The following is a 27,261-nucleotide window of genomic DNA, read 5'->3' on the forward strand; positions in this document are numbered from 1 at the left end:
ATCTATCCATGTAGTAACGTCCCTGGAACACAAAGCCTAACAGACGATGATCCCGTGGGTGTACCGGGAGCAACCGGAACGCCAACTCGATATCTGACTTCGCCATCAGCGCTCCGGGCCCCAGGCGATTCAATATGGTGACGGCATCGCCGAAGGATGCGTACCGCACCGAACAAGCTCTTGGGTCAATCGCATCGTTCACCGAGAGACCCCTCGGAGCTGACAAGTTATGGATCAGCCTAAATTCCCCCGGGTCCTTCTTGGGAACCACCCCTAATGGGGAACAGATGAAATTAGTTACTGGCGGGTGCCTATATGGGCCAGCAACCCGGCCAAGGGCAACCTCTTTTGCAATCTTCCTCTCCACCACCGCTGGATTATGCTGAGCCGACAGTTGGTTTCTACACAGTGGTTCCCCACGAAAATCCCCCGCCGGGATGTGGAAACCATATAAGAAGCCATTCCTCAACACCCCAGCGGAGACATGATCAGGGTATTCGTTTAGCCAGGGGATCATTGCCATGATATCAACGGGGGTAGGGAGCGGTACACAATGGTCCCCCTCAGTCCTGTTTGGCCCCTCCTCTACCCCCCGTCCCACTATTCCTGGATCTGCACGAACTCTCGGGGTGTGAGGAATTTCCGCAACCTGCACACGCATGTCGGAACTTACATGTCCCTTGTGGCCTGGTGCAATTGCCCCTGTTAAAATTCCAACAGACCCCTCTCTTACCCCCATTCCCACCATTCCTTGGTTCGTGGTCGCCAGCGGGGCCTGCTCGAAAGGGTGCCGCGGGCTGTTGGCAGGACGGCCCCGACCCATTCCCGCCTAGCGAGGACGACTTCGTCGCGCCCGGCAGGAGCTGCTTCTGCCAAGAATCGAGTCGAGACAATCCCACGTCAGAGATGAATCGTACTCCTTGGCCTTAGGAAACTTTATATCATAACCCATCCACTCATTGCCCTCATACGTTTCATAAAAATCCATTATTCGTGCCACAATAATTGCAGTAAACATCGCAAAGGCCTTGGCCCAATTTGTGATTGTCTCATCAACCCTGAATCCCGCAATTTTTGCACGCCATACACTCGGGTGCCACAAATCCTTCTGTGTCTTAGCATACTCCATCTCGCGATGGTCAGTCAGCAGAGAAAACATATTCACATACTTATCAGCCCATATCAATTCTTTTGTGGCCAGCGGTATATGTTGGACCACCTTCTCCCGTCTTGAGGGCAAAGACCCCTCCCTCGCCATTGGCAATGCCTGCTTACCCGGCTCCATTGCTGTTCTCACTGTTTTTTCGACGCCAGCTGCCGGTCCTTCCAAGGTCACCTGTGGGGGGACAAGAGGGAGATTCGCCTTTGCGGCATCTCGCGACTGCCGTAACTGCTGCATTAGTAACTTGGCCTCTTCGGCCGTGTCTCCAGGTGCCGTAGCACCCCTTGTTTTTCTGCCGAGCCATGCGGCCAACTGGGCGGCTAATTCCGGAGGCATGTCCTCCTCACTGGCGGGCGTAACAACAACCGGGATCGGCTGACCCGCGTCCGGGATCGGTACCGGGCCCTCGACTGGAATGGCCGGGGTTGCCGGGGGTACCTCAGTAACCGGGACCGCCTTTCCTGACCCTTTTACCCTTCCCCGCGGGGACAACTCCCGGCAATGCCGGGCCTATTACCTTCTTCGGTTTACCCGTATTGTTCATCGCAGCCATCTGCTTCTTCATGCTCGCCATATCTTTTATCAGCATGCGAAGCATCTGGTCAGTCCCAGACTTCTTTCCCGCCTTCTTGCCAGGCATTGTTATCGGATATTCGATCCCCTTGATCAACACGGTCCTGGATCCTTAGGCTCGAAGTTGCTGAAAGAGAAACACAAGAATTACAAGTTCTCAAAATTGCTCCTTGTTCCGTCGAGGGCTCACGTGCAACGAGTGGGTGCAGCTTCCAAGCACAGGAACAAGAGGATGCTTCTTCGGATTCCTGCTCTCCTTATTCCTCTTCGGGAGGGCGTGAACCCTCTGCTGGTATGCCTACTGGGCGTGGCCATCGGTGTAGGTGCCTAGGACAACCCCTCTTGGGCGGGAGAAGGCGCGCCCCGGCTACGCCGCTTCGGGCATACCAGCCGTGACACGCCCCCGCCCAAAATGGTTTCCCGGGAGGATCCGGGCCCCCAACCATACGTTCGGGGGGACCGATTGGTCGCCCCTTTCCATAATCCCATTTCGACAAAACAAATGTGTCAATCAGCCTACCTGGGGAACTTACTGGGTATTGCTTGACCAAATCTTTCTATAATAAATGTGTCATGCTCCAGCTGTGGGAGAATCCACATCTGACCAATAATTTGGCAAGCCACGATCTACAAGTGTTTTTATTTTATATGGATCTATGACATTATTTTACTCGTATTTCCAACCACTTAACGCAATACCTCCCTGTAGGGTGCTAAATCTTTCTTTGTTCAACCCAAACAAATTATAGAATTGGCTTCAACTTCTGGTGGACAATGTGTAGATTCTATTGCCAGATCGAGTTTTAAGGAAAGCTTGGGAGTGCTATAGGGCATAGACGAAACTGACCTTATAAAACCATTTTTAGCTTTCTCTAAGCAAGAAATGTCACCATGCCCCCAAAATTTGGGACAACTACGCTACGCTCGCGTAGTTTGCAAAGTTTGCACTACTTTGCAGTATGCAAATTGCACGTAGCACAGTGCAAACATGCTTTGCGTGGTGCAGCTGTCATTTTTTGCTTGCTCCCGGTCCTCAACGTCAAGTTGGCGACCACGAACAAGCAAAATGACATCCTGGCGAGGGAGACCTTTTCCTCCTTCACGATCAGCAACATCAAGTTGCCGATCGCGAGCGTGGAAAATAAACCTCCCGGCGAGATTCTCAACGCGGTGAGGTCAGGTGTCTCATTGCGAGTGGTCGTGTTTGCTCGCGACATTTCGTGATGAGAAACTACCAGTCCGCGTTGAGAAAGCTGCCCATCGAGTAAAAATCTACTCGAGCGGCAGAAAACGACAGCTTGCACTGTGCGAGATGTCGTTTTCAATGATTGCACAGTGCAGATAAGCATCCAGCACTGTGCAATCATCCCCGAACATGGTACTACGTAGTTTGCGTCGTACTACGCGTAGTTCGCATAGTGCGGAGTGCACTTCGCGTAGCTTCACGTAGCTTCTTGTTGCACTACTTTGCAAAATACGCCCAGGGTTACTCAGAACAAGAAGTTTAACCCTTTCAACTTCCAGCGGAGAAAACTCCAAATATAGACAACATTTAATGGTTCAGCCCCATTATTTTATGTATTCTTAATAGTTCGGCACAAATCTTTATAGCATTTTATGCACAAGATACATATAATTCAAAGTCTTCAATAGAAAATTCGGACACCAGATCTTTTTTTCGTATTCTTCTGCTTTTATTAGTTTCTTAAAACTAGTAACCGTAGCCAACATGTTTTGTCCCCATGGACTTCTTCAGAGATACAAAATGCACATAGATTCAAAAGACTATATTTAAAATATGTACAAATAGATCCAGTTGCACTAATCTTGTAAGTTGCGAGAAAATCTACATTAATTTTAAACACACCCCACATGTGACAAAACCCTAGCATATGGCAATCCTTTTATATACAATATTCACTAAAACTTTTCCATTTCAATTAGCCCAAATCAAATCAAATGCTGAACTAAACTTTTCTTCAATGGTTCTTCACATTTAGAAAAGGAGGATCCTCTGTTCCCTACCATTGTTTAAATTCAATAGCACCGGGAACACAAATAAGTTTCAATCCTTGATTAGGATTGTTGGACCTCCTAGAACCTTGTTCTTTATGGTAAACTTATTTCTATCTGTGGATTTGACAACCATTACTTGTTCGGGAGGGATATATATCAAAAGCATGGAAGCATTCAATGATTCTCCTTTATTAAAGAAACCTTACTTCGAACCATCCCTTTGGTCTAATTTTAACACATCTCTTTGCCGCTCATATTTGCGAAGGTGTTGGAATATCATGTTAATGTTCAACTAACCATCTTAGTGAGGCCCAAGATGCCCTTAACTTGTCACAGTCTGGGGCACAGTACAGAATCTGCCTTTCTGTACTCATTTAAAATCTTAGATGGGGTCTGGATTCAGGCATACGGTTGCAGTGATTTTATTATATCTCAGTGCAGCGTTCAACAATTTATCACATGGCATCCTTGCTGAGAGACTGACTCAACTGGGCCTTCAAGGGACAGTGCTTGCTTTGTTGACCTCTTTTTTGATGGATCATTCTTTTCAGGTCTTTTTGCCCAATGTTGGGTCTAGCACTCTTGCTTACACCTCAATGGTCCCACAGAGGTCATCCCTCATCACTATGCTGTTTAATATATAGGTTCACTCTCTAGCAGATCTAGTGCAAACATGTGGCCTCACCCTGTTGTCATATGTTGACGAACCTCAAATTATCTCCTCTTTATTGTCAGAACAGGGATGCAATTCTGGAGACTTAAACTTCTGTCTTGGCCTTGTCTACTCCTAGATGAGGTCTAACTCACTTAAACTAAATGGAGACAAGACTGAGATAATGTTACTTTGCAAGACTCCCCAACTGTGGGGACCCCAACACCGGCCTCCCTCCCTAGGGTATATTGCAGAACCCGCTTAAAAGTTGAAAAATCCAGGGTTTTGGCTGGACCTCAATTTGTCCATGAAGCTGCAAGTTACCAAAATAGCATCTACATGCTTTGGCATCCTGAAATGGTTAAATAAGATTCTGTGGATTCTCCCACTGTTTACCCAGATGAAATTGATCAAGGTCATGTTCCTATCTAAATTAAATTATGGCAATGTCCTTTAGTTGCGGACAGACAAGACCGTGATGATATGTCTTCCGTTCGTGTAAGAGATAAACGCATCAAACTGAAGGTGCTCTGTTATATGTACAAAATGTAGTCTTGGTCTGGACCATGACACCTAAAAAACTTGTTATCTTCTTACCACCCCTCTCACGCATTGCACTAGTGTAATCAGTCTTTGTACATAGTCCTCAGAATAAAATACGATCTTGGATGGAGGAGCGCTCCTTCTCTTTCCTCTGCCCTAAAATGTTGAACTCTCTCCCGGGTTCTCTGAGAAGTTGTACTTCGTTCACTACTTCCCAGAAGGATTTGAAAACGTTCCCATTCTAGGATGTATCTGTCTAGTCCTCCTGCTTGCTACACTGTGCTGGGAAACCCTAATGGTAAGCCATGCAATTTACAAAAACAGAATAATAATAATAATATTCTTTATAATCCCAATATTTTACACCATGATATTTTGTAGCCGGGCACCGGGAGTCCTCTCCCATGGAGAAGGCAGCAGTTATCAGTTTATACTGCCCCTTACAGCCAGGGTTTTCCTGGCAGTGATGGGTAGTACAAACTGTCCTCTAATTCCACCCATCCAAATTAGATGGGCCGAATTAGGGGTCAACCTCTGACAGAGCTTAATGCCTCGGGCTGCTGGAGGGGTTCAACCACATTTACCGCTGCAGCGATTCCGCCGCGGTGCGGCAGATTTAATGAGTGGGCGGGCCGCGTCAGCCAACGGACATGCGCTGCACTACAAAGGTAGTGCGCGCGATGGCTGTTGGCCGACAGAAGCACGCAAGGGGTTCATCATGGCAGTGATGGAGTACTTTCCACAGTGATTAAACAATTTAAATAGGGTGGATCATGGTTTTGGCAGTATGGATACTCCATCACCATTACGAGGTAGTATCCATACTACCAAGCTTTACATCAGGCCCTAAGGGTCTTATTTATAATTGTGGTGGGTGTGATACTCTGTGACTAACATGGTATGTATGTATAGGCATTTATATAGCGCACTACTTACCCGTAGGGTCCCAAGGCGCTTCGACGGCTGCGAAACCCTTCCTGGCTTCCCTGAGAGATGGTCCCTTAATGGGTATCTCCAGGGTGAGACCAGGCATCCCCGGAGGTCTGGTGGGGCCGTTAGTGAAGATGAGGCAAGCTAATGCCCATAGTTGCCGAGTGTGATCGCTGATCAGAGTGGGCACCGAGGCGAGAGAATTATCGAGTCCGCTGACCCTGGTCCAGAAACCTGCCGCGCCGGGAATCGAACCCTGGTCCCGGGCCGTCCTCTGCTCTCGGGTCTGCCGCGTGGTTGTCCTTTATGCTGTATTACAAGCACATTATAGCCTATGGCACTTACACTGGACAGGATATCTGCCACGCTTTAACAGACTATTCTGTCTGGGTAATTCTAAATAAGGTCCTCCCAATTGAAAGGAGAAGTGTTATGAATCAGGCTGTCAAACTATAATGACTCAATCAGGGAGGATGACAGGAGACCACAGGAATGGAGTTGCTGGTGTCATGGGTGGTTCTCCCACTATGATAAAGTGGGTTCCTAAAAAAGTCAGCTAATGAAAGAAAAATGAGGAAGAGCACTGCCAAAAGTGGCACAATCGTTTCAACCCTTCATGCATATTATTAGGATGTGCCATCATATGAGGAAAAATGCAATCTCACACTGCATCAGTGATGTCATTGGTGTTTGTACGACCGATGATCTCATTGATGTTGTAGCGTTTGACCCATCTGTTTCGTATTGTATAACGACATGACTGCACTGTTGTGCATTGAGGGAGTTATAATTGAATACCTACCGATAAGTGCCAAATCTAGTCTGTTTAACACTTCTTTCAATAATTATCTTCTGTTCAGTAATACTATACTTTGCAACTGCCCACAGTGCCTAGAGCCCATAGAATGCATCAATTCCTTGATAGCAATGCTCATGAAGAACTATTCTCAGTAACACTAGCCTGTGGAGCAGTATCGCTATGTACATGGTATACTTGTCTAAGCAATAAATCTGCCCACAGTGCCAACTGGGAAAGCACTATAACCATAGTTACAGTTAGTTAGCACAGGATGTTGCCTTTCTCCACACCTGTGCTTTGTAACCATCCCTGCAGTATCAATAGGGCACTCCCATTGATCACATGTACTGAACACATGGCATGGTTTTATACCATCTTGTACCCATCACCTATTCTAATAGTACAAACTAGGCTTGGTCTATGCCCATTCCCAGTACTGAGAGTACCAATTTTAGCGAGACACACAGAGGAAGAGGTGGGGCTCAGCGGCCAGGGTGCCTGACTCCAGACCATGGGGGTTTGCGGTTTGATCCCCGGCCTCTTCGGCAGGTCAGCCCAGCACCATGTGACTCTGGGCAATAGCTCACTTAATCTTCCCGAGGGCCCCCAGTGCCGGGAAACCACTTCTAAGGTAGCTGTGTGCTTTACACATTCAAGGTTATTGTTAATATTATAATGCCTGCCAGGACAAAACACCTCTGCACAACTTGGTAAAGCTCTGTCTTCCTACCTTATAACATTTTATTGACATCCTCTTAAACTTTGCAATCATTCAATCTCACTGGAGGTGCTTCCTGTATTTTAGGTTTTGCTTGTTATCAAAGATTCCCTCTGATCACTGCACATCTACCCAAGTGTTCCCACTCTCTGAGTAAGGACAGCTAATGTCTCATCAATGCAGCCAGTGAAATGACTAGCAGTGGTGGTAGTAGATTTGAGGACTATGAACACAGGTCTTCTTTTTACCGCAGTATCTGTTTGGAGTATGCTTAGCAACTCTCCTAGGGAAAGGTCTGTCCAGTGGCCATATCCTAGATTCCATGCTTTCATCACGTCTGAGAGACTTATGAATGATGAATGTAGGTGATGTGTGTATGTTTCATATGTGGCTAGTGACTAGTCAAGTCCACATGATAACCTCTGGTGGGTTTCATAAGATAATAATTTCCTTTTTGATGGATGGCTTTGTCCACCTCCGAAATAAAAGGATTCATATATGGCTTCTACAGTTCCACTTCCTAAAACCTGTGGAATCTGGTGGTTGATGGAAGGTCCTTTGTCCAGGGTAGTTTTCTCTTCCTCTGTGTACAATATATCCAACTCCTATTTCCTGTGTCAGTGCCATCACCCCCCATGTCAATGGGAACTGATGCACGCTATGTCCGAGCCCAATTGACATCTTACCTAGAATGGGTCAAAGTGGTCTGAATAGGGATCTTTTCTAAGACGAGAGCAAATTGTGGTGATCAAAAGCAAGATCCCCTGCTCCTCAATTGGAAGAGGGCCCTAACTTTGAATGTTGCTCACCCTCTGATTGGTTCAAGATACCCTTGAACATCCCAAGCATATGTCTACTGACTCCTCAGCTGGTGTTTTGTCCATCCTCATCATCTGCACATTGAGGAGGTATTCACACCAGTGTGAGAAAGTAAACAATAGGACCAGGAGAGGTGTTTTTGGTGGGTACCATTCTTTCTCCAAAATGGGCAGATGTGTTGGAAACCTGAATAGTTGCCTTGCTATTGTGACAAGAAAGAGTTGAGTCTACCTGAATGAGGATCTGTACTGTGCCTTCCCAGGTACAATGAACAGATACCAGGAAAATGAACAAAAGACTAAGCTGACTGTAAGATACATATGGCTTAATAATCTCAAAGAACCATTCAGGAGTCACAAGGTCATCACAGCTGGCCAGGAGAAAGAATATTTTGGCCGTGGAGTTGCAACATCTCTAACTTTGAGGCTGATTAGGATGTTGGTGGGAAATGCAAAAAGAAAAATTGATGGACAGAATGCATAACAATGTCATACATACAACCCAGTACAGAGATATTTTTTTTTTTGCTCACCATGCCACTCCAGTTTGGACCCAGCCATATGCAAATCAGTCTTGACCCTGCGCCCATGGGAACAGTCCAGCCTTTTTTCAGGCTGCAGCACAAGCCACAATTGAAAAAATCATGTTTATTACAACATACTTGTGGCGGTGAGCCTCAGCAAGGCCTACCAGTGCAAGGGGTTAGCCCTTCTCTGCACAAGTCCTCAGACCAATGGGATAGAAGTTGGCACAGAAACTGGAATAGAAAATATAAAGTTCATTAACCTCTTGAGGTGGAACTACATTCAGACAACACCCTTCATCAATGTATGAAGTAGCACACTGAATGGAAGGAGCTTGGTCCTTTTATACCCACACAGGGGCTCAAAAGAAGGCGGTACAAGTACAAGAAGTAGGTTTTAGGTACAAATAAGGTCATACGGAAAATGCACAGTCAACAAGTAGGAGGAGCTAACAGTTGCTAATTCTGGAGAACACATCCTGATATTTACAGACTAACAGCAGCTGCAAGCTTAACTGAGCATGTGCAAAGTGGAAGAGGTTAAATATAACCTGTCTCCAGGCAGATTTCAATAGCAGACAGCAGCAAGGTAGGACAGGGCACATGAAATACATGTGGTAGCACATGGCAAACAAAATGGCTGCCAGAAATACAAAATGGATTCCACAAAAAGGACAAGATGGCCTGTAAATACAGGATGGCTTCTGCTAATGCTAACCCAATCGCTGCCAAATTGCAACAGACAGGGCAGGCGTATCATAATTTGTCGGATGGAACCGGTGACTACTAGACTGACCGCCTTCTGAATCGGGCTCTTATTGTAAGTGTGAACTTGCACAGTCTTGTCTGAAAGCAAGCCCACACAATGCTTTCATCATCCCCATCAGCAGTAGCATAAAGACAAGAAGGTAGTCAGCACGCCCCCATTCTCCAAGTGTGAGGTTCAGCTCTGAATATATGTGAGAGTCCTAATAAGGAACTGTATTCAGGATTTTCATAGGTGCCTCTTACATTCTTCTTATTTATTTCTTATTGTCAGTGATGGTAATTATTCCTTTAGTGAGCACCTAGTCCTGGAATTTAGCTCAAAGTACCACGTACTATGCTATGTGCATTAGGTTGGTAAATGCTCTGAAGAGTGTCAAATTCCTTTCTGGACTTTAGGCATCACTATACAATTCTGTGTTTCATTTTTAAATATGCACACCAAAAATGGTAAGTTGTGAAGCACATCACTGCCCTGCATGTCAGACTCCAGTAGATGGCTGGAGCACATCATTGTTATGCTGTTCTTTACCCGTTTTGGTTCATGTGGACATCTGGTATGCTGCTTTCTGCAGTGACTGCAGCCTGTCCTTCAGACTCTGCTGCTTTTTGTTTTACAAATGTTCCATTTCAAAACTGTCTATACTATGTTTAGGATTCCTGCTGTTCTGGATCCCAGCAGAGCTGCAGAGACTACAGCTATGAGAAGCGAATGTGAAAGTTATATTTGTTCCACTTTCTTTTTAAACTTTTGTTGGTAGCATTTACTAGTGTTTGCTACATTTGCTGTAGGGCTGAAACGTGCTGCAGACAAGTCTGCATTGTTTCATTCATTGCATCATCTTTCTTATTACAATCTTCTAGACATTAATTTTGTGTAACCTTAGGATTTTGTTTTTTACTACGATTGTAGTAAACATTTGTTCAATCAAACAGATCTTTGAAAGTCATACAACACACTTTCTTCTATATCCGGAAATAGTTATTTCTTAGCTCAGAGGAGTACAGGGAACTAAAAATGAAGCATACAGATTAAAGGGGTGATTTACAATAACTGGCGCATCCCTGCATATCAGCAGGGATGCGCCAGTTATTGTGCGCCCCAGCTCCGCCTCCCTGGATGCGCTGCATTTACAATGCCAAGGGGCAAAAACGGCACAGATGCATCACGCATCTGTGCCGTAAAAGCAGCGCATTGCTGGAGTTGCTTCACAAGCGCGACGCAGCTCCAGCAATGCTCTGGGGGGCCCTATCTCCACAATGCTGCGTCAATCCTTACGCCTGCTTCAAGCAGGCGCAGGGTTTTGACGCAGCATGGGCCCAAAAGAGACTGAGTGAAATCTTGTAGATTTCACTCAGCCACTTTTGGGAGGCGGTTCCTGTGCCGGACCAACACCCCCCCTGCGATGGAAAGCCTCCTTCTGGCGCAAGGCTTTACAACGTGACACATCTGGGAGATGCGTCATGTTGTAAATACCCCGCACCATGGCGCATCTTTTGTGCCGCCGCTGCTTCACAAAAGTGACACAACAGCGGCGTAAAAGAGGCGCAGGAGGCTTGTAAATCTGCCCCAAGTATTTTAGTCTATATTGAACACCCTTTATATATACTTTGTTTGTATTCTCATATAGTTTGCAGGTGAGGATGTATAGAACTACTAAGGGTAGAGGAGCACGTTAGATTCGAGGCATGGAAATTGTCATAGCAGCAGAATAGGAGAAACAATTATGTAAAATTATTATCACAAGAAAAGAGTTACTCAACTGGCATATTTATAGAAGAGTTATGAGCAAATCCAAAAGGCAGGAAAATACCTGTCTATGCTTCATTTCCTGCCCATCCTCTGTCGGACCAGGTTTATCATGCAATTCTTTTCAGCCTGGTAGAGTCTATTTTCATGAGTAAGTGCTCGTTTTGCTCCTGGTGGTAAGCTCTCAACATCAGGAGTAGTTTTTATGGGCCTGCCTCCTGGCCTCTAAACTTTACTTTTCCATTGAGCTACATGTTTAACCCCTTAGCCGCGGGGCTAATTTACCCGCGGCGTGGGGGGGGGCACACGCGCTGCGCTGTGGTGCTCACGACAAGCTCGGCTCGTCATGCAGCACGGTGGCACTGCTCGTCATGACCACACCCATTCCAATGGAATGCCCAGCACAGTGGGAGAATTATCCCCGCATGGGCGTTCCATAACAGTCATGTCGAGCTCAGCTCGTCATCAGCACAGCTCCCCCGTGCTGCATTACGAGCTGAGCTCGTCATGAGCACGCAAGAGGTTAGGACTCCATCTGCTGGACCTTTCTGAGCTCTGGGCTCTTGACACCGGCCTTCGCCCAAGAGCTTCCCCAGCAGCCCTTCTGCAGCCTACCAGGAGTGCCAGATTTCAGACTGAGCTAGATGGTAGTCACACATGCTCAGCTTTCACACATGTGCACAGGTGTGTACTTACATGTTTGAATATAATCAGCCAAGAGCTTCTAACCCTAGCTGCACAGCTGTGGCTATATCTTAAAAATCAGGTACTGATGGTTAGCACTCAGTCCACTCCCCCAAAATTTATATTAAGTGAGACTAAGGCAGTGAGGCTTACTCACAGTAAAAGTCCAAAAACGGGTAGTCAAAAAGAGAAAGCTCAAAGGGGATTAAATTGGCAAACACATTCCCTACACTGAGCTAAAGTTTCTCTCTAACACCCCTATTATGGTTATTATGAATAGGGATAAAATATCATGTTTTTCACACAGGACCATCTCCTTAGCTCCCGCCTCGACGCGCGTGGTCCGGGCAGGAACAGTACGCTGATGGCTAAGTGGGGGCTGTGCTGCCGCACTACTTGCAAACACTGAGGCACTCTGCAGAACATTTTAAAATTACATATGAACTCCAAGATCCCCTAGAGGGATGTGGCCAGCAGTTCCTGCTTACCACTGAAGACGCTCAGCGACGCTTCAGGATGGAAATCTTCGGAAGAGGAATTTTTGGTGGTGAGGGAAGGTCTCCTCATTAACAGGTCATCATTAGTGCAATGCACTTACTTCCTGATTAATTATTGAATGGATTTTGAATTTCTATGGCCCCAAATGCATGTGAAACATACATGTTTCATGAGGCTCTGCACACCCAAGAATTGCAGGGGACGCGTCAGTGCACTGAATATTGTATTAGCTTCTTCCTTCTGAAAAATCCCCCATATGGCGCTTTTCTCCTTAATGGCGCCCTCTGAGAGAGCACTCTGCTTCTTCCGCAGCATCCGGCTACAAGCTTGTAGCTGAAAGTACCAGAAGTGCTTAGCAACCAGCCAACCATGAAAGCTGTCTGCACAAGCAGCAGCTATGCAAAGAACGAGGGGCTCTGGGTTGCAGATTAGAAGACCCGGGTATGTTCCATTTAGCAGGTCCTTAGTTCCAACATTCTAATAAGGAAGTACATTTGTAGTGTTTGAAGCCCACAGAATATTCTTCACCGCTTATTGATGTCATCATCTTGAACACTGTGTTTCTCAGGGGACTGTGAGAAAGAGGTAATCACATGAATATCTCTGGAAGGCTGTACCCTTAGTAATGCAAAGATCAGTCCTGCTATGAACTTCCAGCAAAGATGGTAGACAATTATTCAGTGCAGGATTTAACCCATATTTTATTGTTCTACATATTTTTTTCTTCCAAATCCCTGAACACTCTTTCAGAATCCCTCAGCCGATAAGATGTGCTTGTGTTTATTTCAAAATAACAACATTCGTGACACCGCTCACTGTAAGAGGTGGAGAAAGGAAACCTCCCCAAGGGTCTTTTACACACCCTTAAGCTTCCTATCAATGATGACCTTCTCAGCACAGATGTTTTCTGCTTCAATTACTTGCATGGAAATTGTTGAAGACCCCCTCCTCTTCTTCCACCTGTGAACCTAAAGCACCCCTCTCTCAGTCTGAATAGTATGTTTTTTTGTTGCCCCTGACAAGAGTGAATATTTGACCGTATTTTGGGAGTGAAGACACTTTACACAGGTTTGTAAATACACAAATCCAGGCACATTTGTGAATGTTGACATGTTTTTGAAGGCAATATCACCCTAGAAAAAATGCTCTTCACAAATACAATTACACCATAACGGTGCCGATTTGCATGCGAATATTCACTTTTGGTGAATGCCATAGGTGAATTTGCATTTATGAAGCCAGTGTGCACTTAATTACTCCAGCGGTACAAATACCTGTGTAAATTGTGCCCGATATGAATAAAATAATCTGCACCTGCTTACGCTTGTTTCACATTATTTCTTGTAGATCCACCTGTAGTAAATTACAGTGTGACGACCAGAGTTTGTAGTTTTACTCTGAGTAGCATGAGACGATTGTGAGGTCTTTGATCAATATGTAGCATTCCACTGTCTTGGGAGCACTTGAGAGCACAGTGGAGAGAACTAGCTGGGAGGAACACATGTCATATATAGGCAGGTACTTACGAAATGTGTGACCCATTTATGTCGTTTCTCGTCCAGGTAGGGGCTTGTGCATAAAACACAGATGGGCATACAGGTTTTATTGCACATTCATTGGATGGTTATGACAGTGTTGTCCATGAATCCACCATGATCTCCATAAACTGTTTTCTGAGGCGCAGAACTTTTTATTATTTAGATGTTGGGCATTGTTGACTGTAGAGGGAGACATGTTTGTAAGGTGGATGATAAATAATTTAGAATAACAGGAGAGAGTATCAGGACTTTATGGGTGACAAACAGCTGACAATGCAGTATTTAGGATTTTGTTGCCCATTAGCCCCACAATCTAATGATCCATGCTGTTTTGGGTGGTAGTAGGGTCTTACTTGTGGTAATGATTACTATATGCTTGTGATTTTATTATAATTTGGAAATGGGCAATAGCTAGTAGTTTTCATAAAGGTTGTGTTCTTGAGAGGTTGTAAGTCAAAATCTTTAAAAAAATGATTGAATCTAAAATATCGATTACCAATGTTTTATCAAGATATGTACATGTAAGTAAGTACAGATTTGCTATTCTTAACATCACATGTACATACATTGGCTATATTTAAATTGAAACAAATATGTATAATTGTATTGCACAAAATGCATCCAAACCCCATGATTCACAGGGAATCATGTAAAATTGAATTTGACTGTTCCTTGGAATTATTGATGTCATCGTCATAATCATGCTCCCAAAATCCCTCTGCAGGTTTACTATTGTTAGGGCAACTAGGACCATGCAGCATATGGAGGATCAAATTATGGGGCATTTTTATCTATATGTCTGGTCACATGGTAAACCAAGAGACCGAAGACTGATTTAATAAGGATGTGACCACCAAATGCATGTTTTTGTATCTGGATGAGGTATGGGCTGATATGAAAGAAGCATTTTTAAGGTGGTGTTGATAACTGGTTAGTCTTGGCAGTATATCGTTATGTATTTTTTTGATGTTTCAATTCTTGGTTTTGTTGGTCTTATAGAAGAGGCTAGTTAGAAAGAACTTTTATTACGATTATAAGTTCTTTTGACTGACTTTACTGGTGGATTTATTTTGAAAGCAGCATCAGATGAATGGCATGAATTCTAAATGGGATTGTCTACAGGGTTTTGTTTAAGAATGATGAGAAAGTAAGACGCATCTTGACACTGAAATTTGTTGCTTTGCAGTTTGGAGTATTACTGTGATTGATCAGGTGAAATTTCTTTATTATGTGATAGCATGGCATGTGTTAAATATTGGGTCAGTGCATAAAGTATGATTACATTTTGAGGATCAATTTACCTGCCTTAAAGGTAATTCTAACTTCTGAACAGAGAGTATATAGGAATATTGGTTAGGTTAGATCTGTGGTGTTTACCCTTTATCCAAAATGGTTTGACTCATTCTAGATGTTGATAGGTCTGTAAGTGTGCATGCGGGGTAACAGGTAGGTTGTCATACCAATTTTAATTTCACCTAATTACCATATACCTTTTGTACACATCACTGGGCCATGGCCTGGTTAACAGAACCCAGGGCGCAGTCAGAGTAAAAAAAAAACAGAATTCATATGTCAAAATGGGGGCAAAAAGTTTGCGGACACTTTAAAAAGTCCTGGTGTCGCACATGTACACTTTACAAATGATCAAGTTATCTGGTACTTGACAACCGTACTCTATTCGATATTCATTTAGTGATTCATTGCATCAAAGAAATGATGGATCCATAACAGTAGCAAATGTGTCTCATTTGTGTATAAGGTTAAGTCTGGCACTGTCCTAATACTACAAATAAATAAATGTAACATCTGTAGAATATTTCTAATTATATTTTTGTGCAACGCTACGTAAAGGATGTTATCCTCAGAAATTTAGGGGCATATCAGCATTGGCTTTATCTCTGCTTTTTTGGCATTAAAAGCACTTGCATCTCTAATGAGATGCAAAGTGGGAGTACCTGCCAGAAATGACTAGAGAAATGTCGCTAACCAACATTTCTCCAATTATCCATCGGCACACTAACATGCATAGCAATAAGAAAAGTAGTGCTTACCGTGGTTAACGCTACTTTCCTTATGCCTGCTTTTTGTTTGACTTAGCCATGATATCCAACGGAAGGTGGATATCATGGTAAAGTATGCCATGCCCAATCAACAATGTAGCGCCAAACGTTGTGTGATTATCCCTGGAATCCCAGCGATAATTGCACATGTGGCAGCTAACTCTGGTGATAAGCATCACTGATAACACGCTATCTCCGGGATAAAGACAAGCGATACCCGGCGATATTTATCCTAGCACTAAGTGCGCTTAGCGATAATTATCGCCGGGTGTTGATGATATGCCCTTTAGTGATTCTTCTACCTCCGGTTTTTTACATGCTAATCAAAACTGGGTATTAAGGCTATTTCAGTGACATCAGAAAGCCACACCTTCCTTATTGGTATACAATATTTAAAAAATCAGATAATAAATGTCCACACTTTTCCTTCTACTGCTTTATTACACAACATGAAGTGAAAGGATATGCTAAAATATGGTGTTAAACAGGGTCTGATACACAAAAATAGGAGAATATCTTCCCATAGTATTTAATAGAATGGCCTCAGATTTTTGAACAACCAGCCAATTATCGTCATATCCAGCTGAGGATATGTGGAACATTAAAAGTGCATAAAAACCCTAATTGTTAATTGGAACTAATGTAATGAAAGGCACAGTCATGACCTTTTCAGCTAATTATTTGTTCCTAGAGTTTCAGTCTCATTCTTGGAAATACTTTGCTGCACTGCTCTTTTTGGCTGTTCTCTTAGGAAAGATGTGTTTCAAAATAGCAACCAGAATGAGAACAGCATCATGGAAGTGATGTTTTAGCTGCCTCTAAGAAACAATGAATAAGGCAAGAGCCATGGTGGCAGAGGGGCTTGATGAGATACAGATCAGCGTGAGCTCCTTGCAGTGTTGGAAATTAGGTTCGGTGACCAGATGGAATTCAGAGAACTGCAGAGACAATATGCACTGATTTCCTTACACAAATAAAAGGTCTTATGCTCAATATTCATGCCAGCATTTGGAATCGTGATGGGTTCTTCCTGGGGTCACTGGCTGGAAGTTATTGAAAACTCTGAGGGAGCTCCTTGGTTGCTAATTGAGGCTGAGGTGGGGGGAGAAGGAAAACACAGTTTAAGCTGTCTCGCCAGTGCAGGTAGGGTACACTCAACAGGCACAGAGTGGGTGGATGAGGGACACCTGACTTGGTAAGTGGGGATGACATACTCGGAGTGACAGCACCATCTAGCTTTATAAAACCACTATGTAGAGCTGATCACCCAAACAGAGGGGAAAGGTGGCTGTCCGGTGCCTGTGTGGCTGCTGCTCCAATTTTCTTCCCAGGTTCTGGAGGACAGGTGGACAGGTGGTAGTCACAGAGCTCTGATGCAGACAAAGACTGCATCATTATGTGTACAATATGTCTGATGGTAGAAAGAAACTACCGAGATCTGAGGCAGTTTACAGCATCAAGCCAAAGACATTTTTCAGGGAAGCACCCCTTCCCTGATATTGAATAAACAAACCAGCATGGGTAAAGAGAAGATGTGGGTGTGGAATCGCATATACAATAGAACTAAAAGGCAACTCCTCTCTGGGAAAGTCAGTGGGCCTATAAATCCAATGACACAAGGTGTGGAGCATTTCCAAACAACATGTGGGTAGAGACTCATGAGAGAGACAAGATGGTGAAAAAATTAAATAGTCATACAAATAGCACTTATAACAAATTTATTTGTTGAAATGGTCCACCTCAGGTGAATCAGTTTGAAAGAGGCATCACTGTGAAGTGATGCCTTGCTCAAATGTTGTTCGGCCCCAGCAGTGCAAACAAAGGCTACAGTCAGTGCAAGCACAAAACAAATGACTGTCTAATTTCTAATTCCCTCGTGGGGTGCGATTGCACTCTCCTTTGGGGCCAAACCGGCATCCGGACCAGGGAAGGCAAAATCAGAAAAAATATTTTCTGCACGCGGGGTAGGTGGTGTTGTCAACCCATGCCAGGGGGACTAATCCCCCCCAAAACACAATGACGCATGGTAGTCTAGTGGGATCCATGCTCATGGATCGCAGTGCCCCCGCACCCGCGATCCATGAGTAAGGATCTCACCTTCCCAACAATAGCACTCTCAAGCACAGGTGTGGCGGCTGGAGGACGTTTTCCTATTGAACATGTGTGGAGCTGCCCTTTACCTACTCCTTGTGGCGCTGTCCAATGGGATCTGTGATGTCAATGATTGGCAGGGGCTGACACCATAGAGATTTCATGCGAGCCTCAAATGATGCCCACATCAGGTACAGCCTCCTCTGTGAGCACCAGAGGCTGTCCCACTCTCTACTGCTGTCTGACACATTGATGTCCTCCCCGCTGCAGGGGTAGTGCAGAGGACATCAGCGGGTTGTCTTCTGCTTGCAGCGAGTTCTCCTCCACTTGCAGACGGCTAGTGGCCTTTTCAAATAACGGATACAATGATTTGCTATGCTAGTATCAAACTAGCATATATCACCGCAAGGAACAAATATATTTGTATTGCCGTTATTAAACCTTTGCATAAATCATGCTGTGCCATTAGTAGGACATTTGCAGGACTTTATAATCATGTATTATATTAGATGGTGTTTTAAGCAACAATAACTTTAGTGAAACCTGCGTTGGTGTCAAGAAGAGAGTGAAAGATGGATGCAGTGTCAAACAATGCTAACCCTCACAACTGTAAAAATGACGTGCTAGTTTCTTCTGTGCCGTTTACAAATGCATAACGTTTACAATAAATGAACTGTGATGTATGCACAAATCAGGAATATTGGGGCATATTAGCAAGGCAGGCGATTTGAAATTATCACCGCTTTTGCGGCTGTTTTCGGCCGAAAAGCGGCGATAATTTCATCGCCCTATCAGCAAAGACTCGCTATCGCGTGTTCTGCTGATTTGGCGCCCTTGTCAACAATGCCCAGCTTTGCATCTCTAATGAGATGCAAAGTGGGCCTTCCATGTCAAAATAATAGGAGAAGTGTCGCTAACCGACATTTCTCCTATTGTCAAGCTGCTCGCTAAATTAGGAAAAGTACCGCTAACCACAGTTAACGCTACTTTCCTAACGCCTGCTTGTGACCTGTACTAAGCCATGTAATCCAATGGGAGGTGGATTACATGGCTAAAATTGTTCTGCCCTATCAGCAAGGGTATCGCCATTTTCAATGGAATATCGCTGGAAAACGAGCGATATTCCATTGAAAACGGCGATAATCCCCGCTATCGCTGGGATTTTTATCTCCATAGCGTTCAGCGTTGTTAATACAACGCTAACATGGAGATTATCGCCGGCGATAGATTTCCTCACGCTAGCAGCGGTCAGCGATAATTATCGCTGCCGCTTGCTAATATGCCCCATTGTTCTTGACGCTTAAGTGTGACAGGAGCAGGTTATTTAAGGGGGAAAAACAACATGGTAGGATACACTAATATATTTTGTGATGCACAGAAGTCTAGATCTACTACTATATACTCTTGTGCCCGATCTCTTTTTCGTTTGTTTAGAATTATGTGCAACATTGGAGTCTATTTTTTTAAAATGTTGTATAATTGATGCCCCTCTCTGTAGAGAGAATAGGGTTGGTTCATTGGCAAAACTCAGTAATTCAGGATGCAGATATTTTTCAAAATTCCTATGATTTGAGTGAGCCAATACCCCTACTCTGAATATTGTTCCACCTCCACTAGCTTTAAGAGGGCCGGTCTTATTCTTTTTTCACAAAGAAGATTAAGTGCTGATGTGATGTCAAAACAGACAATTGTGTGACTCTGCTGTCACCAGGTCCAATATTTATATCACTTGCTACATTGAAAATTGTTTAATATAACTTCACAAGGCTGTCAGAAGCAGGTGCATTTGCAGGCCTTTATCTGTCCCAGGTAGTTCCTTTAAATTCTAACTTAGACCAAAAGTTGAACTTTATAGCTTTTTGCTATTCACAATACTCACAGTAAGCTTACTAGTAGTAAAGTAACTAGTAGTATAGGGCCCAATTAGGATGTAGGTGGGACCGCCATGATAGGCCTTTGGTGGCAGACCCACCGACATCCAGGAAGCGGTCTAACCGTCGCATTATGAGGTGGTCAATCAGACCACAGCAGTCGGAGGGACAGACTGCCATCTCCAGCATGCTCAAGAAGCCCATCGGGGCAGCAGTCAGACTGTAATCCCTACAATGAATGTAGTGCCTGCACAGGCACCGCCGTAGGGATTATGATGTCCCTTTCTGACAGCATTTTCCTGGTGGTCCAACAACCATGTAAAGGTTGTAGGAAAGGGACTTGGGGGCCCCAAGCAGGACTCCCATCCCCCGTGGGCCACTGGAATGTGACCCTAGGGACAGATGTAGTGCCCTCCATGTGCATTTTCAACAAGTGGCAGGCACCACATGGTGCATGGCACACGGTCCATAAATGTACACAAAGTGCTCAATACCACTGCAGCTTGTGCTGCGGCCCTTTTCCAGGGCCGCAGCCCAAGCCGCAGTGTTATTGAGCACTTTTCTGACCATTGTTATGGTGGTCCCATTGTAATTCTACCGGTGGATCTCCGAATCTTTGTCGGGCAGTCCCATTCCTGCTGCGATGATGGTCAGTCAACTGACCGCCCACCATCATATCAGGCACCTAAGTTACACTACTAGGAAAATTACTAGCAGTAAATTACCAGTAGTCACTTACCGGTGTGAAAACTGAAAAAGTTAGAATTTGGCCTAAATTAAACTGTTGGTCTAGCTTTACTTTTGTGAATCGGACCCTTAGGGCCTGATTCACAAAAGTAAGCTTGAACCAAAAGTCTGAGTTTAGACCTGAAATCTAAGTTTAGACCCCAAGTCTAACTTTACTTCTACTAAAGTTAGACTTTTGGTCTAAGTTTAGACCAAAAATCTAATTTAGACCAGAAGTCTAACTTTAGTAGTAGTAAAGTGAGACTTTTGGTCTAAACTGAAACCAAAAGTCTAACTTTAGTAGTCGTAAAGTTAGAATTTTGGTCTAAACTGACTTTTGGTCTCAGTTTAGACCAAAAGTCTAAGTTTAAACTAAAAGTCTAACTTTACTACTACTAAAGTTAGACTTTTGGTTTCAGTTTAGACCAAAAGTCTCACTTTACTACTACTAAAGTTAGACTTTTGGTCTAAGTTAGACTTTTAGGCTACACTTAGACCAAAAGTTTACCTTTAGGAGTAGTAGTGTTAGACTTTAGGTTTAAACTCAGCCTTTGGTCTAAGTTTACATTTGTGAATTAGTCCCTTAGACTTCAGGTATACACTTAGACTTTAGGTCTAAACTTAAACTTCAGGTGTAAGGTTAAACTTCAGGCATAAAGTTAGACTTCAGGTGTAAACTTAAACTTTAGGTCTAAAAGTAGGCCTCGGGTCTACGTTTACCTTTGTGAGACGGGCCCAGTTGAAATTTCAATTATACTGGTCTAATTTGCGTAATTTTGGGAACTCCGCATTACGGTTGTTACTCAAAATTCCCCAAATTACACCCTTATGCCTCGCCACATAATGATGTTGTTTTCACTCCAACATTAACGAGCAGCAGTGAAGGGAAGAATGCAGAAAACTGGAACATAAGTAGTTGTCATTCGCAGTATTTGTGTTGTTAGTTTTATTTTTTAATGTCCACTGTTTCCTCATATTTAAAATGGACGGAAAGATGTATTAAGTGCAAAAATGTGACGCTAAATGCATATTTGCATTCTGCATTGTTATGCATAGTTTTGACCAACATTTTGCATAGTTATTCAAATTTCGCACACCACTTCATGATGCAAAGGGAGTCTGTAGGAAGAAAACCACCATCTGTGTAAATCAAAGAGGAATATAAATGTGGAGTTAAGAAAAGGGCACCATGTTTAGGGGAATGAAGAGAGGGGGAAGGATTTGGAAATCATGAGCATGGGGTGCTTAAAGAAAGAAGTGGGTCACTGGGTGTTAGAAATAGGATTCCCTGGTTGGTTGAGGTATACACCCAGGCAATGCAGGAACCACTACCCTAGTCAGGGTAAGATAAATACACATTAAAAGATAACTAGTGCTTACCCTCTGGTAGCTCTGCACAGAGCAGTCAGGCTCATCTAAATAGGGGATGTGTCAAATATTCGTGAAACACACCCACACAGCAACACAATGAATACACCACAAAAAGACTGCACAAAGGTTTAGAAAAATATATTTTATATTCTGAAAAACACAAGGCCGAAACAACAAACATCCAATTTATGGAGATGTAGATAATTCATTTTAAAGGAATCAATACAGTAAAATGCTTAGAAGCAAGTAGCGCTTAAAGGGCTACATAAGGTTGGGTGGGACTGAAGTAAAGTCCTTGCATGCCTTGGTGAATAAAGTACCTTTCTTGGATGCAAACAATGAGATGCGTTGATGTCGAGTCCTGTAGGTGCAGGATGCATCAATCTTTCCACTCAGTGAAGGCGATGCTTCAGTTCTGAAGATGGGTGCCGGAGTTGAGAGATGTCGTGCGATGCACTGGATTCTGTCATGCAGTAGAGGGTATGCGATGATCTCACCCAAGCTGCAGCACTGGCAATACACTGTTTGATGTGTTGATCTCAGAAGTCAAAGTGCTCGTTCCGATGCAATGCACCAATTTTACTCTTGCAACCGTGTCAATGCTCTACTTCTGCTACACGCAGACGGGAGATGCGTTGAAATCCATGTTGCAAGTATCTGGGCCACATCCAGTGAGCCAGACAGAGAAGTGAGGTAAAGACAGGAGGCAAGCCAACAAGCCCTTGGAAATCACTTGTAGTGAAGGCAGAGTCCAGCTATCCTTCAGCAGAGTCAGAAAGTAGCATGCAGCAGGGCAACAAACAGAGATGCAGGCCTTCCAGATCAACACTCCAGTTGAGTCCTTTAAGGAGCACAGCCGTTCTTCTGGGAGAGCTTCAGTTACAAGTCCAGTAGTGTCTGATTTTATGGGGTCAGAGACCCAGTACTTAAACCCAAAAGTGTCTTTGAAGTGAGGGGTGACTTTAAATCAGTTCTCTGATGTGCACAAGTATCCCTTTCAATTCAGTCCTGTCTGCCAGGCTGCCTGTGGGTGGTAATTAGTCCTTTGTCTGGGGACAGTACCCAGCCTATTCAAGTGAAGTATTCGGTACTCATTTTCATCCTGCTAGGTAAGGCCATCAAAATACAGATGTAAATCGATGGGGACTCAGACACACCTTTCATTCCTGTGTTGTTGCTGTCTAGAGTGAATGCATAAAGTGTAGCTGTCACCCCCCCCCCCCCGACGTTTATTGGAGACAGGTCATTAGGCACACAGAGCAGTAAGTGGAGAGAAATGTCCACTTTCTAAGAGTGGCAGTCCTAAAAAAGTAATCTTAAATCCAACTTGACCAGTAAGGAGGATTTATCATAACCATTACAAACATACGAAACATGAAAACTCTACTACTCTCTGATCAGAAAGGACAATTTAAAAGCGTGTTGAGGAATTTCCCTTGCTAGACTATGAGAGGAGTAGGCCTCACAGTAGTGAAAAATTAAATAGACTGTTTGTCACTACCAGGACATACAAAACATAATGGTACATGTCCTACCTTACTTGCATATCACAATGCCTTTAGGGTTACATAGGGCCTACCACAAGGTTGACTTATATACAATCAAATGGGAATTGAAGGCTTGGCAGGTAGTTTTAAATGGCAAAACAAAGTGGCAGTAAACTGCACTCACAGGACTGAGAGAGGGTTGAAAGGCTACTTATGTGGGTGGCACATTCATTGCTGACGGACCACTAGTAACTTTTGACTTTTTGCTCCGGGTATCTACTATACCACTTTACGAAGGACTTACTAGTAAATCAAATATGCCAATCAGATACACAACAGTGTCACCATGTTTAGGTGAGAAGCACAAGCACTTTAGCACTAGTCAGTATTGGTAAAGTGCTCAGAGCTCCAAGGCAAACAAAAAGAATCAGCAAAACAAGAGGTAACAGACAAAATGTCAAGGGAAGAAACACCCAAAGGAGGACAGGTCTAACATTGGGATTACCCCATGTACTAAATAAATCACCAAATAAGGCCATGTCTGTGATGTAAACATTTGGAAAGTCATACACCAGACCAATGAAAGGACCTTTGATTCTATGCTACTGGCAGATTATGCCTTGTATGAATGCTAATTACCAGTATCGACAACAGTAAGGACATAGAGCCATGTGTGCCAGAATGAATAACAGTTCCTTAATCGAAGACGATGAGAGGACGTACGCCTCCCATGTCAACCGCCTGCAACACCCATGCACAGCGCCATGTGAAAAGGCCAGGGGAATTACCACCGCAGTGGATGATGAAGTACCATTTTGGAAGAGTCAAGGTACAGAAGCGTTCCCACCATTCAATGCAAATGGACAAAATATACCAAAAAAAAAGAATAACAATTTCGGACAGCCTATATTATTGGATGCAAGATGAGGGGGAACAATTCAAATTGCTTTGCTGGTGAAGTTACTGGAATTGAAAAGACTGGACCAACATAAATCCTAATGGAACAGATGAAGATGGACTGGGGGCGCCGGGTTCCGCGTGTGAGCTATTTTTAAGGATGGATGTCTTGGGAGATAATTAACAAAGGCTGGACCTGAGGCACATCTAGAATTCCAGGACGAGCTCCCAGCACCTCCAGACTCTGTACAAAAGGCTTGAAAAGTATTTCTTCAGCAGTAATGTCTGTCTCACCGCTGGAAAGTCAAATATTGGCTCGTGTTTCATAACTCAAGATGTAATCCACCTCCAGAAAAGATAGTGAAACTAACCCAGTGTAAAAAATGGCTGCCACAGTAGTATATATTAAAGTGTCAAACCTTGTTAGGGGCGCCGAGCACTCACAGCCGCAGCGCCCTTTGCAGGCGCCTAATATTCTGTGCACAAATCTCTGCTGTATGCCATGCAAAGACAGATGCCTTTTCTATTGCATTTTATGTGTCAGTGAGAAATCTGGAATAATGAGTTTTCAAAATCCGCATGCTGTTTTAGTTTGCAATGTGCTTGGCATCTTATATTTTGAATATGTTCGAAAATCGCAGAGGAAGAGCTTGGTGAGGCAAAGAAGCCAACACCAGTTTTTTCTTTGTATATAGTTTCCGTTGTCCCTCTCGCTAGCATTTCCCATCCTTCATGTAACAATGTATCTCTCTTCTAGGTTGTTATTTCTCCTCCTGGATCCTTTCTACTTCTCTAGGCACCCTTACCAGAACTTTTGGGCGACCTATGGGAACTCATTCCAGGTACTCTCGATGTAGCCAGTGTACAACTTTGGATCTCTTCTAATCTTATGAGAGAACACTATTTATCCATAGCCTTGCCTACCAGTCCACTTTCCACTCACCACACAATTCTATGTGGGGGTCGTATGGATATACAAATAGATTTTTCTTCTTTTTGCTTTACTGTTTTTTTTGCACTTTTTCGTTTATATCTATCACTCGGTGTGCGATCGCTGATTTTGGGTTATAAGGTCCCATCACTAGGAATATATGACGTTACAAAGCAAACAATTACAACGTATGCTTTTAAAACAGAGATTTTACATCGCAACTACCATTACATCGCATGATTTTACAACGCATGCCATTACAAGGCATTTTTTTAAACTACCATTACAACGCATTTCATTACAACCCATACCATGACACCGCATACCATTACAACGTATAATACTTTTAGGTCAACCGTAGGGTAAGTGTTGAATAGTTTAGGGGTAAAAATTACTAGTCCCACTCCAGTGAATGCAACAGTAGGGAAAGTGTTGGATAGTGTAGGGGTAAAACACCTAAACCCATACCCACCCTCAAACTAAAAAATCTCCATTACTTACCTTTTAATGAGTTGTAATGTCATGTGTTGTAATGGTATGCGTTGTAATGGCATGCGTTGTAGTGACATTCGTTGTAATGGCAGGCTTTGAAATGGCATGCGTTGTAATGGCATGCAATATGAAGACAGCTGCAGTGTAACGGGTGCTTTGTAAAGGTAGTGCGTTTTAATGACTGCTCTGTAATCGATGTGTCCTATCACTAGGGCTTGTGGCACAACTCTGTTCCCTTTCTATTACTTATGTTGGTGAGGTTTTTTCCCCCCACTCCCCGAGCTCCAGTGTGCATGTTTTTAATTAAGGGCTTAGTATATTCAGTCATTGTACTCAGGATCTTTCTGTATTAATTTTTAGATCACCAAGACGAGCGCTGCCCCCTCTAAAGCTGTTTCAGAGACAAATCACCATTATCGGGCCAGGATTCCAACAAATTCAACACCATATTAACGTCCCACATGGTGGAATACCTGGGCCGAGGAGGGTTGGCCACACTCACGCCTTTAAGCAACTTACATACCAAGGGATGCATCCCCACAGGTTTACCGTCTATGTGGTCGTGACCAGCAGAAATAGCCGACCTGAAGTTATTCACCGACCTGTAGGCCAGGCCAGAAGTCGCACACTCTGACAAAAAGTTCAGTACCTCTGTTATATTTGATCCCACGGGATCCACCTGTTTTGGAAGGCACCAACCCACCCACTTCTTCCACGAAGAAGAGTATCGTTTTCGGGTGGAAGGAGCCCACGCTTGCTGCATAAAGCTGGAAGCCTCTCGTGAAAGGCCTGCAAGGCGTTCATGTCTCCGGAGAGCGTCCATACCATTAGTGACAGCTGGTTCTGTAGGACCAGAGGGTGGCACGTCCCTACTGGGTCCTGCAGAAGCGTTGGGAAGACCGGAACCCAGAAGGGAAGGTCTATTGACAATTCCAACAGTGTGGGAAACCACGACTGAGTCGACCAATAAGGCGTTACTAGCACCACCGTCGCCTCCTGTCGGGCAGCAATGCCGCCACTCTCGGGATCAGTGCAAACGGTGGAAACGCATAATTCCTCTGTTGTCCCCAATGATGAAGGAACGCGTCCGTTCCCAGGGCCATTGGGTCCGGTCTCCAACTGTAAAACAGGGGAAGATGGGCATTGAGGCGCGAGGCAAACAGGTCGATCCGACACGGGCCTCGTAGCGACATGATACGGGAAAACAGCGATGGATGAAGCCTCCAGTCGCTGGAGTCCCGGAGAAATCGGGAATGCCAATCCGCTACTTGATTGAGTTTCCCGGGAAGGTATTCCGCCACCACGGAGATCTTGCGATCCAGGCAGAAGTGCCAGAATTCCTTCGCAATGTGCACCAGCATCCGG

The sequence above is a fragment of the Lissotriton vulgaris genome, chromosome 5, assembly GCF_964263255.1.
Source record: "Lissotriton vulgaris chromosome 5, aLisVul1.2, whole genome shotgun sequence".
Taxonomy (NCBI): domain Eukaryota; kingdom Metazoa; phylum Chordata; class Amphibia; order Caudata; family Salamandridae; genus Lissotriton; species Lissotriton vulgaris.